Source organism: Balaenoptera musculus, chromosome 8, assembly GCF_009873245.2.
Source record: "Balaenoptera musculus isolate JJ_BM4_2016_0621 chromosome 8, mBalMus1.pri.v3, whole genome shotgun sequence".
NCBI lineage: Eukaryota > Metazoa > Chordata > Mammalia > Artiodactyla > Balaenopteridae > Balaenoptera > Balaenoptera musculus.
In genome coordinates, this window is record NC_045792.1 from 3,416,664 (window position 1) to 3,429,259 (window position 12,596).

The following is a 12,596-nucleotide window of genomic DNA, read 5'->3' on the forward strand; positions in this document are numbered from 1 at the left end:
TGATGACTCGCAGTTTTGCTATTGGTGCTGCATGAGTCATTCGCCGTATGGCTGGTCCTGTCAATCTCCGCTTCCCCCATCAGTTTAAATGCATGTACTGCACATACAGACGCGCGTATGTATGTACCTGGATTGCTGCCAGGGTAATGGGTTAAGGCTTGTTCTGAGGACCTGAGACCCCTCTCCCAGGAATTAGGCATAAATTTGCACATCAGTGTGATACCTCGGCATTTTTATAAAATACTGTTTGTCAGTTCGAGGATCTTAGCAAGTTTTAAGGAAATAACTTAAAAGATCACCTTCTTTGGCGTAGAAATTAATCTCTTAGACTGATGGAGACCACGGGGAAAAGTTGACGGTAAGAAAAAAGGGATGCAGACAGAACTCAAGTAAGAAGAAAACGAAATTAGTTTTACATTTGCAAAACAACTCACCATGAACCAGAAAGCTCTTCCATACATTGACTCCTCAGCCCTCACCAAAACAAAGAAGGAAAACAAAGGAGATATTATCTGTATTTGCATGAAAAAGAGAGTCTCCAGGAGATGAAATAAGTAGCAGAGGAGGATTCTAGAATGCAGGTATTCAGATTTCTAATTCAGTATTCTTTCCTCTACAGAATCCAAAAAGAGACCCCAGAATGGCCTTCTTTAGCACCCAGATGTCTATGTAAAGGTTATTGTCTACATATTAATTGAGCAAGCTCTGTCCAGGCACTGCCAAAAGAGAGATACATAAAACTCTCAGAACCTGTTTTCTTATCTGTAAAACAGGGATACTAGTAATATGCACCTAATTGGTTTTTTGAGGATTAAATCAGTAAATAATTATAAAATGTGTAGGAAAGTATCTGCACAAAATGTTAAATTAAGCATTAGCTTATTGTTTGGGCCGCTTCTTCCTGCCTTTCCATTTAAAATAAAAATACTCCTTCAGGGAGGAATTAACACTAACTTGTTGAATGAATTAATGGATCAATGACAGGAACCGAATGGAGATGGAAGAGGACACAACAATAAGGCAAAACTCCCAGGGAAGGTAAAGGCTCACTTCGTGATTCTGGTGACAGATTTTCCCCAAACCACCTAATTGATGGCCCAAAACTCTGACTTCACAGGCATTTACAGCATAAACTCAAGTTTCCTAAACTCCCAGGGAATTTCTTTCTCTCTCCATTTCAGTGTCACCTTCTGATTTATGACTATAACACCCTACTTTTCATGCAGGATGCAAAACAGTTTTTTTGTGGGATCTTAGTTCCCCGACCAGGGATTGAACCCAGGCCCTCGGCAGTGAGAGCGCCGAGTCCTAACCACTGGACCACCAGGGAATTCCCACAAAACAGTTTTAAAGGACTCTTCTGACACCCCAGAAACTCAGTTCCCTTTACACACTCTGGTTGGTGTGCTGGTGAACTGGCTTGGGGCGTAGGGGAGGGTGGCCTTCCTCAGGTGGCGGTGAGGGAGCCCTAACCGCAGTGTTTGCTGATATCCGAGGTGAAATACTCCCATTACGACTGATTTCCAGCGACCTCAGATTTAACAACCAGCGGGCAAATTCCGGACTATGTAACAACTGCCCTTGCACACAGCTGTGCCACTCTCCTCCCCTCCTCGTTTCCATGAGAGGACTTGGTTTCAACCGCGAAGTCCACTAAGCCCCACGGGGTATGAGTTCTCACATCCGGCTCCCAGCACGGCACCACTACTCCTCACCATCTCTGCACCTTGGGACTGAAACGGAGCAGGACCCTAAGGTCCTTTCCCCCCCGCAACCCTAACCCTAACCCGGTGTCCTCAGCCTGCCTTTTGTCTGTGGAAGAACTCTAGCCAAAGTTAATCAGACAAGTGAGAGACTGCAGAGACAAAGGAAAACAGCCAAAGGAGACCAAATAATAATAGTTTAGTCATCAAGGACCTTTAGGTCCTCCTCAAGGGCTATAGATAATATTCTGAGCCGTATCCTGTGAGCTGTCTTATAGATACTGAAACCCCTACCAGGTGGAAGAAGTGAACTACATGATGCCCAGGCTGTAGCCACGACATAAGCTGCCACAATTCCGAGAACTGGCCTCAAAGAAATGGAAACAAACCAAACCTGGAACTGAAGATTAACTGTATCTAAAGCAATGAAGATGATGCTGGTTGGACCACCGATGACCAATTTCCAGATGACTGTCAGAGGTGACTGTGCTGTTTCTGCCTGTAGGCCCCTCCGTCTTCAAAAGCTCTTGCCCCCTGACTGTCCGCAGGGGGGGCTGGGGGGAGTCGGCCTCTGGACAGGCGTCTGCCCTCCCACCCCTCCCCCGGTTGCCAGCATCCAAAATAAAGCAAACTTTCCTTTCCACCAACCTGGCCTCTTTATTGGCTTTTGTGCAGCAAGCAGCTGAACCCCACTTTCGGTTACATGACCTCGCTGTACCGGGCAGAGAATGAGGACCTTGAGCATTCCAGAAAAAGGAAGGGTAGGGAGGAAAACATTTCCCTTCTTCCCGTCGAGGTTCTTCGGCTGGCCTGGTAATTAAATTGACGCAAGACAGATTCATGGGAGGAAAACAAATTTCACACGTACGGCAATCCAGAAGAATAGGAGACTCAAAGAAGTAACCAAAGCAGGCAGCTGGTATACCTTTTGGACAAAGAGGCGATACATTTGTGAAGAATTGACAAAACATGGGATTTGGGCTTGGGGTAGTAAATTCGTGGAGAAGTATCAAGGTCTGTTTGTACAGCCTTCTCAGCCTTGAATCTCTGGTGATGAGGATGTCTCTCTTCCTCCTGGTACAGGAAGGGCATCGTTCACATGGGAGATGCTTTTGGGGGACAAAGGAGGATCAGAGAGTCCTACTGGCACCGGCTGTTTCTTAAGTAACTTTAATTCAACATAAATGGCATGTTTTGGAGTGGCTGATTTTTCTACCCTTCAGAAACAAACGAGCACGAGAACCCGAGAGGTGGAGTTTCTAAGTTTTATTCCAAACCATGGCATTAATAAGCGGCTTGAACTGAAGAAAAGCCAAGTTCACCTGGTCCTGGTGGCTTATTTTCTCCATTCATCAGCTGGCAATGACAGCAGGAAGGAAGCTTCATTAGCTCATGGTTTTTAAAGGCTCAGATACAAAAGCCAGTGTACTAGGAGTGCAAAGCCTCATTATTAGGTAATAACTCTCATCGGGCGGATGCAAATAGCACCTCTCTTCCTATCTAAACTTTTTCCAGTTAACGTTGCTCCATCTCTTTCTTCTGTATATTTTTTAAAGTCATTTTGATGTGCCATAATTACTATTTCAATAAAAACCTCACAGAGATGATGAGTTTAAATAAAGAAAGCAGGGAAAAAACATGCTTCCCCACTCCAGGAAAAATTAGCATCTCATCCCCTGTTTTACAAGCAGTGAAATCAGTGCCTTATTGGGAGGGTGTCCATTCAAGGAGAGAAGCTTTTTTATGTGGAAATGATCACTGTACACTTCCCAGATAGTTAATTACATTAGGTTGTTCTGTCCACGATGGCAAATCAGCTTCATGCAGCAGGGGCTTGTGGTCAAGATAATAGCAAAAGATAACGCAGTAAAACAACCGTGAAAAGAAAATGGTGCAAAGCATAAATGCTGGCAATTGCTGTTTATTTACATATATATGTATTCTTAGGAGGGCGGCAACATGCCCTTCGCTGTTATCACAAGCATTAAAGTTTAATAGTCCGTCCGTGAGTTACTTACTGCTCAGAAACACCTGCTCAGTGAGATAAAGTAGCAGCTATCTTTCTAGTTTTAAAATTGACATTCAGCCAGTTATATTTCTGGTCTCTCTCATCACTTAGATGGTTGTTGACTTTTCTTAAATGTCAAAGGAGGTTTTCAACTTAATTTTATTTCCTCATGCTAGTTTCTTCCTTGGGCTCTCCAGATGCTCTGTGGCCTCTAAGTCAGTCCTAAGAAAGGGTTGCTATAAGGAAATCTCTAGTTTGAGAAAAGCAGGTGCATTTACAACCGTCTTTTGCACACATTATAAAGAAAAGGGAATTCGCCATATCTCATCCATAATTACTCCTGCTTCGTCTTTCTACTGCATTCACGAGAACACGTGACATGGTGGGCAAGTGTAGTATATACATGTATCTAGAGAATCACAGGCCATAACTATGTTCTGTGTCCCTTTCTTGGTCTGTCTCAGGCCCTGCCTGGCTTCTCATGACCTCTCTCTCCTTTGCTGTCTCCATTCTCCATCAGCTGGTCCATGCTGTGCATACCCTACCATCCAAATTCTGGGAGATCAAGGCTGATTAGCTTAGCACCCTTAGTTCCGAGGCTGAGTTCCCTACCTCAGACCATCTCACAGAACAACCACCAGACTATGGCAAGACGCCTGGTGGGTAAGGTGTTCACATCGAGTCAGGCAGTGGACACGTCCGTGTAAGGACCACCCAGCACCACTCCCTTGGGCAGGGCCCACAGTGGCAGCGTCAGCCTAAAGGAGATGTTGGGTGTTTCACACACACGGACCGACCAGTGCTGTATAACATGCTAGGTGCTAGGGCAGCAGGTGTAACCAAAGTGAGGAGCTCCAGGGAGCGTCAAGGTTCGAGAAGGAACTGAGCTAGGAATTCTGAACGACAGAGATAGAGCTTAGCTGCTAGACTTAGTTCAAGTCCTGGTTTTACCATCCGACCTCCACAGGACCTCGGGCAAGTGATTTAACCTCTCTGAGCCTAATACCCTTGTACGTAAAATGGGGTTTATAACATACCTATGTCATAAAGTGGTCATAAGGAGTCAATGAGATGGCACGTACAAGATGCTGAGCCCAGCATCTGCCCAGGGCACGTGCTCAGTGTCTGATGTGTTGTGTTCGGCTGTTTGTTTGATATCTGTATCTGAGTCTGTGTCTGTGTCCACTGCAGGTACACAGAATTGGAATTAATTGTGTCCTTGGCCCATGACACATGCCCATCATTTGTCTATGTAGCACTCTCTTTTATTTTATGCATTTATTTATAATGAACATCCAATAACCCATCAACCTATAAGCTCCTCCCAACTCACTTCCCTCTCCCAAAGAGACAACCACCAACCTGCATGCTGTGTGGATCATTTCCCAGCTTTTTTGTTTTATTTTTATGAACATGTATATGCCTAACAATGTATTGTTGAATTTTTAGACCTTATAAAAAAGAGTATCGTATGACATGTATGGGACCTACTTTTGGCCCTTAAAATTATGTTAGGGAGATTTGTTCATGTTATAGATGTTATTTCTTCATTTTCACTTCTGTGTAGTATTCTGTTGTGAGACAAATTATTTACGGGCTCAATAAATGTTACCTATTAGTTTCAGCTATTAGTCAATACTAAGTCACCTCTCCTTGTTCTTCACCAAGATATTGACCATCCTCTGCTAACTCCTAATTTCACCCTTTTATTCAAAGGACATCACCTTCGTCTAGAGCTGCTCTTCTGACCAGCAGTGGACCAATGTGGACACACCACCTGTTTTCTTCCTCCCTTTCTCGGGACTCTGCATCCCTAAATGATACCCCTGCTATTTGGTCAGCTAGATTGCCTACAGAGAGAAGAGACCCACACGTGTAACCAGGAGGAAGAGTGAATCGATTGTTGCCTTTTAATTTCTTCAGTGAAAATGGGAAGGGCTTTTATTGACAAGGCCGTTCTGCAAATGGGAATCCATCACGCTGCATCATTGGCATCCTCGTTATCTGGCACTACTGTAATCCTGCCCTGGTTCAGCTCCCTCCCACCACCCACCTTCTTTCATCCTTTCACTGACGGCTCTAGTAGAAAATCTGCAGACTCCAATACTACATGGAGTCGCGGATAGGGAAGAAACTGCTGGAAGATGCTCCCCCTGTGCTGTCTGAATACACAAACGGCAAATAACACAGGGGCTCTGAGTCCTGGCCGAGTTTCCTTTCTAGTGACTGCTGTGAGCCCAGGAGAAAACCCGTGAAGTGACCCCTGATTAGTCTGGCCAAGCTCCCTCCCCGGCAATTACTGTAGCAAAGCTCAGACATTGCATTCTGAGTGATTCTGGAAGATTAAGCAAGAAAACGAAGGCATGATAATACTGTAGCCAGAAAAGTAACCCGGCTTGAAATTTATGCAGTAATTCAGAAGAAAATGGCAGTCTGCCAACAATTCACGCCAGGTTTATCTAAGTTACATTACATTGTTAATGCTTATTTTGACCATTTTCCCTCCCTCAGAAATATACATCCATGCTTCTGATTGACGACTAAATGCAGGAGGTTTAGCTTCATACTTCTTCCTCTCTCCAAATTGATCACATTTTTCTCCCATGTTCTTTGAGTGCCAGAGGCAGGGCAAGAGGAGGGAAGACAGGGGAGTAGCATACCTGAACACGGATTGAAGAATTTCTCTGTAAACTGTAACACAGCCCGTTACTGGTGTAGGGACCACATTTGAAAATGTTCTTTCATTAATTCCACAAGCATTTTCGATGTTTGCAGGTCTGATTGTTTGTAAGCTCTGGCCTCAAGAGACACACATGTGGAGACAGGTTGGCATGTCCAGGGATGAGCGCTGTGATGCGGTGTGAACAGGCGGCTATGTTCACCACGGCGGGAGAAGTCGTCTTCTGTGGACGGTGAGAACCAAAGCCATCCACACCCACACAGCTCACATCGTATGATGCGGCTATCCTGCCATCTTCCCCAACAGGACTTGACTCTTCCAGGAAACCCTTGCCCAGGAAGACACCTTTTGCAAATAGCTGAACATCCTTGAAAATCCATTTAAAATGGATCAACTTTTCCATAGATAACATCAAATTCATTGTTTATGATTCAAGTCACTTCCCATCCTGTCCTCAAAACCCTCACCTTCCTGTATCCACCAATCGTAGACTCATATCTTGATCGTTCTGCAATCCTAAGCAAGCTTCTGCATTTAAAGACTCACCTTAAACAAGACTTCAAAACTTCATGAGTGTCCTGGCTTTGCCCTAGCCCACCCAAGACCCTCTGAGAAGTCTATCAACGCAGTGTTCTTTCTCACCACAGTAAGTGCCAAGCTCAGCTATGACTTATCAACAGGCTATTTGGTGCCATGTTTGACAATGAGGAAGGAAAAATGAAAAGAGAGGTGACAAGTGGGTCTTGAAAAACGACTGGGACTGAACCAGCTGCAGAAGACAGAGCATTCTGAGAGGCGAGAGCAGCGGAGCAAAGGCAGGAAGGCTCACGACGGGGCCGTCCCACGCATGCTGGGGCTTAAACTGCATTGTATCTGGGGGAACACTTTCACCTTCTCCCCGTACAGGACAGCGTCTTGGTAAGCGCCCCCTCCCACGACTGAGGAGTTTGGGGCTGCAGTGTATCAGGTCACGTTTAGAAATAATGAGTGATTCGCAGTCACCCAGAGCAAACTGCTTCAGGCCTCGGGTGGTCCTCCCACCTCCTGGACTCTGTCTGCACCATATTACTGGCCAGAGTTCACCACTTCCCACTTTACTCCTGACCCAGAGGTCATGCTGATTTCATGTGGACCAAATCCAAAGCTGCTGCTCGGGGACCTCATGTAGCCAGGTACCCTGTCTTTATCACCATCATCACGTCCTCAGAATCTATGCAGGCAAAGCTGGTCAGCAGAACACATTTGAGTGCTACACATTGTCTCCTAGACCCAATGATTTCTTCTTTGTACCAAAATGCACTCCTTCCTAGAGGTTTTAATGAAGCCACAAACAGCCTCTTCAAGGGAATATTTTCTTCCCAGAAGCCTCTGGGCCCTCTGCATGGTGAACACAGACTTTACAGATTGGGCCCAGGAGCCTGACAGCATGGGCTCTGATTAATACGGTTCTCAGACCACACTGGCCTGGGCTGTAACCTTCCCAAGAGAGAAGCAGTCTGGGGGCTGGTCCACTCTGCACCCTTGATACTGGAAAGAAGCTAAGATGTGGATGCACCCACTTCCCATAGGCCACTTCTCCCTCTAACAATTTCTGCACCTTCCCTGGGACGGCAGCTGAGCTACACATGTGGAAAGATTTGATCTCCTTAAGCCCAGAGGAGTCCGGTGTTGCTGGGGGCGCGGGGGGAAGAGCCAGGAATTTGTAGGCAGACACACCTGAGTCCAATCCTGGCTCTAACCCTGTGAGTTCAGATGAATTCCTTAAACTCTCCTAAGTTGACTACAGGGTAAAAGAGGAGAAAAAAGCCCCAATGCAACAAGGCTGTGAGGTTGCTAACAGAGGAAAAGTGCAGACACGACACAAGTGTCCAGTAAATGTACATATTCTCCTCTTAACCACCCCTCCCCAGCTCTTAGCCACAAGGCCTGATTCCTGTTCACCCCACTCTTAATAAGAGCCTTGACCTTTTAAAGCAAAAATCCATGAATTAATACCCCCAGCAGCCGTCTACGGTAAGAGACCACAGAATTCTTTCCACAACGCCCACTTCTGCACTCACGTGGGTAACTGAATACTATCACTTCAAGGGTAAAAGGTGTCTTCTAATCTCTCTGGAAGTGGAGGTGTCTGCAAAAGTAGGAAGTGGTGGCTAAGTAGTGCCTTCGAGCATACAAAGTGTAAAACCTCCGGCGTAAGCCAACCTGTCACTCTCTATGTTGCCTATGAAGTTGTCATGGCCTGGAGCATGTAAGCCACATCCCCTTGGCAGGAATCCCAAAGGCTTTAGCATTCGTGACTGCCCGGCATTTCCCAGGCTTCTTGCATGCGCTACAAAGATGTCCCTTAGCTTGCTGTCGAATGAAAATTACATTACTCCCCTGTCTTTCTGGGCTGTCATCTGCTCACATGCTCAGCTAATTTAATCCTGGAAGCACACTTCTCCAAGACAAGCCATACTTAAACAGGGCTTGCCTGCTCCCACATTTCTTTCCAACCTGCAGAAAATAGGTTTGATTTCAAAGCCAAGTGTTCAAAGAGAAGAAGCAGCTGTGTCTGGGAGAAGAGATGGAGCTGTTTGCCTTGAAAGCTTTCTTGTTAATTTTAGTTCCAGCCACTGTCCCCAGGTCTTTGGTGCCAACTAGAAAGAGCTCTTTCCTTCCTGAGAAAGTGAATACGGTATTTCCCAGTAAACCCTGAACCATTGCCCAAACCTCAGATCTCAAGGCTTTCCTAAGGTTATGGTCACCAAAGCTAAAAAGAGTAATGGCAAGAAGACAAAACCGCAATGATCAAAGGATGCTGGTGCCGGGGTTGACGGGGTACCCAGGAGGCTTCACACAGACCAACATCGCCCTCTGGTGGGGACAGTCCTGTCATAGCGCCAACGAGCTTGCCCACCACATTCTGTGTTCACACAACTAACACCCTCACCTCTCAAGCCTTCTTCCTCTCCCCTCCTGGGACCCAGACAGAATTCTTGTGCTTTTCGGCTACTTTCCTTTGACAGCCCCCCACCAAATTCCAAATGTTTACAAATAATGCATTTGGAAACTGTTATCTGGAAACGTCCATATAGTTTTGGTATTGAGGTGACCTTCATTCTGAAAACAATGTGCCTTAGAAACTCTTTGGATTGATGGAGGATGTGAGGAGTAAGAGGAAACTTTTCAACAAAAATATGATAATGGGTGATTACATCTCTGGTTTATTCAGGAGTATTGCTGCAGATCTGTCAGCTCCATTTTTTTTAATTTACTTATTTTATTTTATTTTTATTTTTGGCTGCATTGGGTCTTCGTTGCTGTGTGTGGGCTTTCTCTAGTTGCAGCAAGCAGGGGCTACTCTTTGTTGCAGTGCGTGGGCTTCTCATTGCGGTGGCTTCTCCTGTTGCAGAGCACGGGCTCTAGGCGCGCGGGCTTCAGTAGTTGTGGCTTGTGGGCTCTAGAGCGCAGGCTCAGTAGTTGTGGTGCACAGGCTTAGTTGCTTTGCAGCATGTGGGATCTTCCCAGACCAGGGATCGAACCGGTGTCCCCTGCCAATTGGCAGGCAGATTCTTAACCACAGTGCCACCAGGGAAGTCCCTGTCAGTTCCATTTTTTCCTGGGAAATTCCGCCTTAATATTTTCAGAACTAATCTTATAGGTGATGAGGGAAAGGTGATGTCAGGAAAACAAGGAAAAAATCTTCAAGGTTGTAGTGGAATTCACAATTAAAACCTAAAGTAGTGTGCCCATTGCAAAAGCTATTTCAGGGAAAGATAAATCTACCATCCATACCTATACACAGTTTGGCCAAAATGCTAGAAGTACTTGGAAGTAGAGAAGTCATTAGAAAATATGGAGTTGCCCCAATAAAAAAGACTAGATTTAGAGTCAGAAGACTTGAGATTTCTAGCTATCATTTAACATATCCGTAAGACTTGTTATTGTGTTCAAGGAATATCTGAACTCCTACTCTTTGTCAGACATCATAATAGGTCCTGGGTCACAACAGTGAACAAGACGAAGACAATCTGCCCTCTCAAAACTTGCAGTCTAGCGATGGCAACAATTTAACAAATACTCTAGCTCTCTGGGATCAGTGGTATAAAAGGATGAGCACAGGATGATCTGGAAGAGCATGGCAGGGGAGGATAACCCTAGAGGATCAAAGAAGATGGGTGCAAAAGCATTTAAAGAACTATACGAGTTATTTTTCCCCAACTTTTTGCTTTTTTATTGGGGAAAAACACACAAAATTTACCATTTTGACCATTTTTAAGTTTGCAATTCGGTGGTATTAGGTACATTCACAATGTTGAAAAAACATCACCACTATCTCTTTCCAGAATTTTTTCATAATCCCAAACAGAAGCTCTGTATTCATTAAAGAATAACTTCCATTCCTCTCTTCCCCCAACCTCTGATAACCACTGTTCTATTTTCTGTCTCTGAATTTGACTATTCTAGATACCTCACATAAGTGTAATCATACAATATTTGTCCTTTTGTGTCTGGTTTATTTCACATAGCATATGGTTTCCAAGGTTCTTCCATGTTATAGCGTCTGTCAGAATTTCATTTCTTTTTACAGTTGAGTAATATTCCATTATATAAATATAGATTCATTGTATGAATATATCACATTTTATTTATCCCGTCAGGTATTAATGAGCATTGGGATTGTTTCTACATTTTGACTGTTGTGAATAATGCTAGGAACAAGTATCTGAGTACTTGCTTTCAATGCTTTTGGGTCTATACCTAGAAGTGGAATTGCTGGATCACATGGTAGTTCTGTGTTTAATTTTTTAAAGAGCTGCCACACTGCTTCCCACAGTGGCTGCACCATTTTACATACCCACCAGTAATGCACAAGGGTTCCAATTTCTCCACATCTTTGCTAACACTTATTATTCCCCTTTGTTGTTTTTTTGTTGACTGTTATACTAGAGTTACCCACTTACTCAGGGGCCATATGCTGTCGTAAGTCATGAGAAGTCACCAGGACTGGAGAAGTCACTTACAGAAATCCTGTTGTCTCTTCACCGCCCGCCCCCATCTCCCAGCTGACACTTCTTTCCTTGGAGAAGAGCATCCCCTCCTTTCTCATTGCCTGATGAATGGGCAAATCATGTAGAGTGATACAATAATGCGCGAAAAGAGAGTTACTTTCACCAACGTTACATCCCTAGGTACCAACCTTCTTCATCACGTAAGCACTGTCTTCTTTGGAGGTGCTGTGCTTGGAGAATGGGGGGGGGGGCAGACAGAATTGAGTTCTTATGCAGGAAAGAGGCATCTAGAAATTGACTTAAGAAGGAATCCAGAAGAATGTAGTCAAGTCAAAGGGGGTAAATCGAAACAAAAATCAGTGACTCACACAGATACAACCAGCCTACACTGCACCAAATATTACCCCTACTGTCACCTGGGTTAATAGCATGGGGTTTTTCTTCACAAATAACTCTCCAACTATTTGTTGTCACTCAACAGGTTTTTTTTTTTTTTTTCATAGAGACCACTCTTGGTGTTCATTTTAACCTTATGTCCCCTTTAAAAAATGCTTAAGACCAAAGAAAAGAAGAACAAAATATAACAAAACATGAGGCAAGGTAAAAACCATGCTCAGAAGAAAATATATAACATTAAATGCTTTTATTATTAAAGAAAACTAAAACTGAAAGGAACTTAGTAGTCCTCTTCAATTAGGAAAATACAACAAAAACTATTTCAGATGAGGAGACGGAGATTTAATAAAGAAAAAGGCAAAAATCTATAAAACGTAAACATTTATTTTAGCAATATGATGTACAACGCATACAAAAACTTGAAAGTACTTGCTAATATATATAAATATTTTACATGCTTGGCTGAGCTGTCATAGAATAAAGATTTGAAAGACTTGAGAAACGCAGTGAACAAGCTTGAAGTGATGACCACACAGAGAACAACGTTAGGAGGACGATACCCCTGATATGTCCTTTCCTGAGGGGGTGGATTCCACTGGAGTGACACCTCTGACCTCTCTCCAGTCCTGGCACACTCTTCGCTAAGGGATTAATTTGGCTCTTCAGAGAAGAAGGAAAAATGTGACATACAGATGCTAGGCGCTTCCTCTTCTCTTTCCCCTGGAACCAAGCTTCCAACAGGGACCACACACTCTGCTTTGCTACTCGGCACCGTCATTGACCATAACAGCCACCACCAGTTATCCTAGAGGGCC

General features: G+C 44.3%; 1 long non-coding RNA gene and 1 other non-coding gene across 2 annotated transcripts in view; both read right to left on the bottom strand.

The window, feature by feature from the left end:
* Nucleotides 1-12,596, bottom strand: part of LOC118899422 — a 255,792-nt gene that overhangs the window by 179,719 nt on the left and 63,477 nt on the right. The gene's annotated exons all lie outside the window — the stretch shown is intronic.
* On the bottom strand, nucleotides 1,258-1,330 carry TRNAE-CUC. The gene has a single exon. It is a non-coding gene; the product is annotated as a tRNA-Glu (tRNA).